At 46.0% G+C, this 8,048-nt stretch overlaps 1 non-coding gene across 1 annotated transcript; it reads left to right on the forward strand.

The window, feature by feature from the left end:
- The first annotated feature begins 2,213 nt into the window (after nucleotides 1-2,213).
- TRNAP-GGG (transfer RNA proline (anticodon GGG)) lies at nucleotides 2,214-2,286 on the forward strand. The gene has a single exon. It is a non-coding gene; the product is annotated as a tRNA-Pro (tRNA).
- The last annotated feature ends 5,762 nt before the right edge of the window (nucleotides 2,287-8,048 follow it).

The raw sequence follows: 8,048 nt of genomic DNA on the forward strand, positions 1-8,048 counted from the left end.
TGATTCAAACTTCACTGTAACAATTGTGAAGTTTGAATGTGGACTGCTATTATATACTGTTAGTTTTGTTACATTCGATGAGAGCACAGTAACTATGTTTTCCCAAAATAAAGGTACTTATCTATTAACGATGCAGGCTAAAGTACTTATGGATAAAATAAAATTATAAAATGTTGCTAATTACTGATGTTGGATGATAAGATATGCAAAGAAAGACCTTTATATTGTTCTAATTCAGTGTGTATTTGAACACTTTGTTAGTACAAAGTACGATTTTTTGCGGGTGTTTTGGTTGGTTGGTTGTTCTTTAAGTGGACAGGGCTAACAGATAGGATGTGTAAGAGGTATTGCAAGACCAAAAAGCAAATCCAGGAAGACCTCAGTAAGGTTACAGTGGAGAAAAGACTTGAAGGAGACAGGGAAGAGATTTATGTGGTTCTCTAGAACATTCCAAGCAGAAATGGGAGCCCTGAGGTGGGAGAGTGCTGGGTATGGCATGTTCAAAGCATAAAAAGCCAACTGCTGCAAAGGGGTGATCAATGAGTAAAATAGTAGGAGGTCACATCAGAGAGTTCAGAGATGGATGAGGAGGAGAGGAAATGCATACAGAGCCCTATTCAACAGGGAATTCACACCCAAATTATGTAAGAATACACACAAAACACTGAGGGATAGCACAGTCAACTTCATAGAAAAACTGGCAAAAGACTTGAGCTGGCACTTTACAGAGAAAGTTATGGCCAATCAGCAGAGGAAAAGGTGTTCTGTTTAATTAGGCATTAGGGAAATGCAAATTAAAACCACAATGCTACACCTTCACATTCCCATAAAAGGCAGGCAATGCTAGGTATTAGAGAGGAAACAGAGCTCTCATACACTGCTGGTGGGTATGTAAACTGGCACACATGGTGTCTACCTAAACTAAAAAACATGCAGCCCTCTTAAGCAATTCATCCCATTTCCCAGTATATATCCAACAGAAAGCCATGTAAATATTCACTGGACACTGGAAAAGCATGTTCAGAGCAGCACTGTTCCTTAACAGCCCAAACCAAGAACTATCCAAATGCCCAGTGACAGCAAAATGGACAATGGGCTAGTCTAGAGTATTGAGAATAACAAACAAAAGAATCTCATAAAAACAGCGAGCAAAGGAAGCAGGCACAAAGGGCCTAACACTATGTGATTCCAGTTATGTAAGTTCAGAAACAAGCAAACCTAATCTGTGCTGTTAGAAGACGCAGTAGTGGTTACCACTGGAGAAAGTGACTGGATAAGAGCTTGTGGGAGGGGAGGGGAGCTGATGACAACCTGTTTCTTGATCTGGATGCAGGCTAAGTAGAAGAGTTAAATTTGTAAGCAGCCACCATTGATCATCACCACTGATAATGTGCATAATTTACTTTTCAGTATCTGTATTAGAGTCAAACATTTAAAAAAAAAATCATGCCGGAGTGCCTCAGTTCCCTCCTCTGAACTACCGGTGAAAACACCCAGCCACCCCTACCCGTTTCATGCTGCATCAGAGGGATGCAGAACACTGTGCATTTGGGGCTTAAAAAAAGACGACGACATGCTTTCTCAACTCACAGATGCAACCCCTATGTTTAAAGCTGCTGAAACCATCACAGGGAGCTCTCTGGCTCATAGGAGGGGGGAATCTAAGAACTGGGCAAGACTGTAAATAAAGTCTAAGAACTATCTTCCCTAATAGATGTTAATAATGTACCTTACTCACAGAGTCGGACTCAACTGAGCACACACACACATACACTCCATATTATGCAACAGAACAGTTTCAACACCATCATGATGCTAGTTAGGTTATGGCATTGTTTTGAGAGCCATCATTTTGAGTTTAAAGAAAAAGAAATTGAATATTTTAAGTGTAGGCATCATGAGCTCTTTTTAAAACCAATTTTAAAACCAAAATTACAACTTTTCAAACTAGAAACAAAGAGGCACTGAAACATCCTACAGGTTTTCATTTCTAACAAGATACAGACAGTATAACTCATATAAACAAAAGGCATGTGGGGGCCTCACTTAAAAAAAAAAAGAGTAATAGCTCTCAACCTGAGATCAAAAAATGAGAAAATCACTGTGGACTTTCCCCAAACCTATTGATAGGTCTATTTCTTCCTACGCCCTCATAAGGAGCTATTGTTTCAGAATTCTAAGAATTTCAAATAAGCACCTGGTTAGGACCAGCTTTCCTGGTGGCTCAGAGGTTAAAGCATCTGCCTGGGATGCAGGAGACCCAGGTTCGATCCCTGGGTTGGGAAGATCCCCTGGAGAAGGAAACGGCAACCCACTCCAGTACTCTTGCCCCTGGAGAATCCCATGGAGGGAGGAGCCTGGTAGGCTCCAGTCCATGGGGTCGCAAAGAGTCGGACACGGCTGAGCGACTTCACTTAGGACCAGTTTATCAGTACTTCTGCTCAATAAGCTGCTTTTCAGTGACCCCAGGGAGTTTGACCAAAGTCAGCTTGTTTCCTCCTTGGCATTTGGTTTATTTTGGTTTGGGGGTTTTATTTTTTCCCCCTATATTATTTTCTCACTTCTTTAGATTCAATTTTTACTTTTATTGTTTTTTCCTTTCCCTCAGTTTTTCTTTTTAAATCGTTTATTTCTATTTGCTTTTTGTTCCATTTTATCCTTCTCTGGCATCGTGTTTTCATTCGCCATAAAGACCAGTTCATGGGGTGAATTTTGAACTGCTTTAATTTGGGCCGAGCTTCTCATCAGCTCTTCCCAAACGTAAGCTGGCGTTAGGACACCTCGACTCCAAGCACAGCAGTAAGTCCACCGTGCTGAGGGGCCTCTGAGCCATCTCTGCTGAGGAGACACTCGGATTCGCATGGTATCCTCCAGACCCTCGAGACCATTGGCAAGGGAGGCTAGGCTCCAGCACGCCCCGGCTGGGAAGGCGACAGCCATGAAGACTGCTGATGAGACTGCACAGAACTCTTCCAGCCTCCGGAGACAGTCCACAAAGCAGGAACCATGAGGGCTTGGATCATCCCAACAAAGTGAAACCTCTCAAGTGACAGAGGCTGAGGAAACTCCCCGCCTTGCTCAGAGGATGCTAGTGGAGGAGAGGTGTGTGAGCACCCGTGGCTCAGGGCAGTAGGAAAGCAGAAAGGCTGAAGGCAGAGTCCGCCAGCAGTGTGCTCCGTGTGACTGGTCACCAGGAGGGTGCTGTCCACAAACATTTACAAGAAGAAAATCTGCTCTTGGATGTGAACACAAACATCAGACTTTAACTTCTTCAACAACAAATTCGCCTTTTACAACAAGCTGGACACCTTCTGGGGTGGTCCCCCTCATGCTGCCCTGGAACTCTCATAGGTAAGAACCACAGGAAGTTATCCTGGCCACAGTGCGATGGATTCCTGCCTTTTGACGGACAGAACTTCAAGGAGCTGCCAGAGGGGTACTAGAACAGAATACATTAGGTTCACTTCTGGATGGATGGTTATGGGATGAAAAGCTGTTTAAAAAATCTCTGATTCTCAGTAAGAAATAAGAGCAAATTGTGAAGGATCCATGGATCATTGTGGGTCATGGATATGAGGAACTAAAGCTCTACATGGAGCCACTCTCCAACTATAAGGACTCTGGGCAGACTGACTTCATGGCATCCATGGTTACACCTGGAGATGGAGATCCAGGACTCGCTGATAGGCCAGAAACAGGTGGCAATGTTCCAGTATCCCCCCTGGGTTATAAGAGATCTGAGCTGGAGGGCTGCTGGATCACGCTGAAGCCTCAGCCCTCAGCCGATCTAACCAACAGCAGCCTTCCTTCCCCACCCACTGTGTGAGGGGATAGGGTCCCCACCAACTGCAAGCAGCGCATCCTCACCTCTAAGCTGCTACTTAGAGCATTCAGAGGAGGTAGGCAGATCCGGAGGGCGGAGGACCACAGCACAGCCAGCTGCCTGCAGGGAAGAACACCGCCCCCCACCCCACCCCACCCCACCCCCCGTCCCCTGCCAACAGCACCCTCTCCACCAGCACAAATCAGCACAGCCTCAGCCTGTCCCCATGTTCACCCCTCTCCCTGCAAAGTCAGCAGCTGGAGTGGAGCCCTGGGTCTGTCCAAAGGGAACTCTGCCCACAGGGGTGGCCTCACAGGTGCCAAACCCCAGGTTTGTGCAATGAAGTGAGACCCCAGTCTCTCCCCATGGAGCTTCTCCAGGAAGTTCAAGTTCAAATCTGTGGGAAGAAATTGAGGTTTGCCAGAGGACTGTGAATGAACCTGAAAGCAAAGACAGAGGAAGACACTCCACCGCCACGTGGTGGGCAGCGGAGGCAGTGATAAAACAGTGAGCTGTGCCCAGTACACTGTAGGTGGAGGATGGAGACCACAAGCTGCTTCGAGAGAGAGGAGATGATGCGGGGACAGAAGACAATGCAGGCACAGGAGACAAAGTGGATACAGGAAATAATGCAGATACAGAAGATGATGCAGGGACAGGAGATGATGCGGGCCGGGTGCTGCTCCAAGGGAGTAGCTGCTGGTACAGTCGAAGCATCTCCATGGCCTGCCTGGAGCATTGCTTCCAGATCCACCCCCAGGGACCAGAGAAAAGGCTGCTCTGAGCTGAGGCCACGCTCACACGCCTGGACCAAACCTCAGCCAGTGTTTCCCTGGAGCCTTGCTCCTGCCATGATCCCCTCTTCTCTTCCACTGAGTGCAAAGCTCTGTAAGATGAACACGGGCAACTCCAGTGAGAACACACAGCTGTTTACTCAGAGCTGGTCAGTCGATGGGGTCATCACTATCACTCAGGTTTGGCGGGGAGCCCAGGCTGGCAGGGCGGGGGCATGCTCCCAGGTGGAAAGGGAAGGCTGGGAGTGCATGGATTGGAGGCTGGTGGCCAGTGGCTGCCTCCCCTCTCTGCTCCACTGGGACCATGGAGACTGATTGTGGGGTTTCCTGGGAGGGGCTTGGACTGGGTTGGAGAGTTCTCTGTCCAGCCTTCCCAGGCTCACTTCTAATCTATTTGCTCCCCTCAACTTCTCCTTCAAGCAAACCACCGGTGCAACCTGCCCCCACCCACCCACTGACCCTGGGCCTCGGGCTGCAGAAGTAAGGGGTAGGGGCTCTGGCCTCCTCCACCCTAAGCCCTGAGCCCCCATCCTTCCCCAGAGCAGATGTTTCTCCACAAGGTGCTGTGCAAGGGTGTTTGTCCCCCTTGTCAGGTCTCTGCCATCGCCTTCCCCACCACCCTCTGGGACCTGGAGTGTGGAGGGCTGCAGAGACCTTGGGGCCCCCTGGGGTCCCCTGGGCTGTGGGCCTCCCTGGTGACAGGGACACTGAGCATCTCCATCTAGGAGAGCCTTTCTCTGAAAGCACCACTACCCACCACCCTCTTGCCCATCGTGTCCCTGGGTCCACCGCGATCTGGGTCACAGCTAGTTCCTCCCAATCACTGCCTCATCTCTCTGTCTCCCAGCCATCCCTTCCTGGCAGTATTGCCTGTTCATGGACTGGGGGACAGACTAGGCAGAGTGGACCCCTCTTGCTACCCCTGCAGCTGGTGTAGGGTGCAGGCTGTGGGTGCCGGCTGGTGCTGGCATCACACCCCTTATCTAGACCAAGCACTCCCCTTCCCTCCACTCCCTCTTTTGCTCCGAGGGGTCCAAGAAAGCCTCGCTTTGTTCCCAACTGGGGTGGGGACTGGGAGATCCCAGCAAGTGGCCCCTCCTCTCCCAGCATCCTCCTGCACTTAGTTTCTCCTAGGAATAAGAGAATGTTTTGAGGGGGAAAACTTTAGTTCTCTATAAATAACTTTTAATCTGAGAAGAATGGGGAGAATTTGGGGGAAGTCTTCACAGAGAACTGACATTGGCTGACTTATGTCTTATCAGGAAAGCAAGAGTTTGGCATTTTCATCTCCCACAGGCTGAAGCAACCTCTCCACCCCACTATGGCTGATAAGGCTGGGGAAAGCTCAGACATTCAAGGGACTGCAGGGTGCAATACACAAGTGTCCACAGAGAAAGTAGATCAGATGGGGAACAGTGAATGAACTGATTATAAAATTACCAGACTGATTTCACCCTGTGGCTCTAATCCACACGACTAGAAGGAAAACCCAAGAGAAAAATTACTCTTCTGAGGGAACCACCTCAAATGAAACACTTGCTTGGATATTTGTTTAAATATTATTGTCAACAGCCTGATAAAATTTTTATAAAACAATGTTTGTGATAGATATAACACTTGAATCCAGACAACATCATTTGACACCCCATTTGATCCAGTTATAACTGGAGCTGAATAAATCCTTGAAACTCCCAGGTATTCAAAGAAATAAATTACCTTTCAGCCAGTTAGTTTGAGATGAGTTTCTGTCATTTGCACCCAAGAGAATCTAGGATAAACAAATATTTGAATAAAATTGGCACTTAACATTTGTTAATTCTGTTTGGACTATAGACATAAATGGACTTATGTGAGAGTACTTTTAATTCATAACAGAAAGAAATAGAAAATAAATGGAGAAATGATCATAATTTTTATAATCCTTCATCTGCAAAAGCTTTATTAAATTTCAGTTTCTTTATAATTTTTCTTAGCTTTTAATGTTTAATTTTTCTTAATATGTGTACCTGGGACAAAAGCATATTTAACAAAAAAGGTCAAGGTCCTATTGTATTTTGAAAAACTTTTACATTCCAGGCAAGGCAGGTTCTACTTGTTCTTGGAAAGGAAGAAACTTTGACATCGATTTAAGGCCAATGTGCAAAAGAATAGATTTTAAAACAACTATTTATAAAATATGAGGGAAAAGGAGAAAAGAAGATTACATTTGTGATTAATTATGATAATAGTACAAAACTAGGGTCAATTAAACATTTGTCTAGCATTTATTCTCAATACACACACACACACACACACATACACACACAAAGCAGTTACTCAGCTCAACAGATTCTAGGACACTAGATTAAATTTAAATAGTACCTAAAATGTATATGAGAATTTTATGTTAGCTCCCAGTAATCATCAAAAAATGAACAAAAAACTTATCTCTACTCCCTCTTATAACTCCACTGAAATAAGAGTAAACAGATTCAATTAAAAGTTCAACCGTAAAGAAAAATAAAAGTGGCAGGGAGACAACAGCAATAAGAGTCTAGAAGCTCAGAGCACTGGATTTGAGCTCCCTGTGTCACACAGCAAATTTCCACTGGCGATTTGGCAGTGGGAGGGAGCCTCAAGGGGGAGGGGACATACATATACCTATGGCTGATTCATGTTGATGTATGGCAGGAACCAACAGAATGGCACTTTCCTGATGGTCCAGTGGCTAAGACTCTGCCCTCCCGGTGAAGGTGGCCTGGGTTCAATCCCTGGTCAGGCCCCCCATCGTGATCAGGTGGGTGGAAAACTGGGGGAGTCAAGGCAAGTCTGAACCCAGAGTGGCTGGATTCTATATCCTCTTGCCAGTGGCTGAAGACTGGAGGTTTACTCCCTGGAGATGCTCATTCAGCAAAGCTCTGGACTCAGGGGCCCCAGCCTCCCCTGGAGGTGCTAAAGCTGTGCTGAAAGCAGGCAAACAAGTGAGACTCGATATACCAACAGTGTGAGCCTCTTGCCCACTAGGATCCCTGAATACTGGGAGTTAATTTAGGAAACAGCTCTCAGGCTACCTTTACCTTCTTCTTTCTGCTCATTATTACATGTTTTGAATTTTTTACAATGACATGTGTTATTTATGTATGTAAACTAAATTCAGGAGGTAAATTACTTTCAACAGACATACCAGACCCAAAGAATGTGTTGCTTTGCTCCAACAAAGAAATGACATGTTGAAGAGCAGCTAAACTTGAGTGACCCTCCGATGAAGTTGATAACCCAGTTATTCACCAAGATCCAACCGTCCTTTGCAGGCTTAACTGAACAATCCTTTAGAAAGCAATTGGGGTTAAGATCGCACAACTGATTAATATCTGACCATAATTCAAACCCATTTGCTGGGCCCCAAAGTCTAAGCAGACAATGGCACCCCATTCCAGTACTCTTGCCTGGAA

This window comes from Bubalus kerabau, chromosome 22 (genome assembly GCF_029407905.1).
Source record: "Bubalus kerabau isolate K-KA32 ecotype Philippines breed swamp buffalo chromosome 22, PCC_UOA_SB_1v2, whole genome shotgun sequence".
NCBI classification, from domain to species: Eukaryota; Metazoa; Chordata; class Mammalia; order Artiodactyla; family Bovidae; genus Bubalus; species Bubalus kerabau.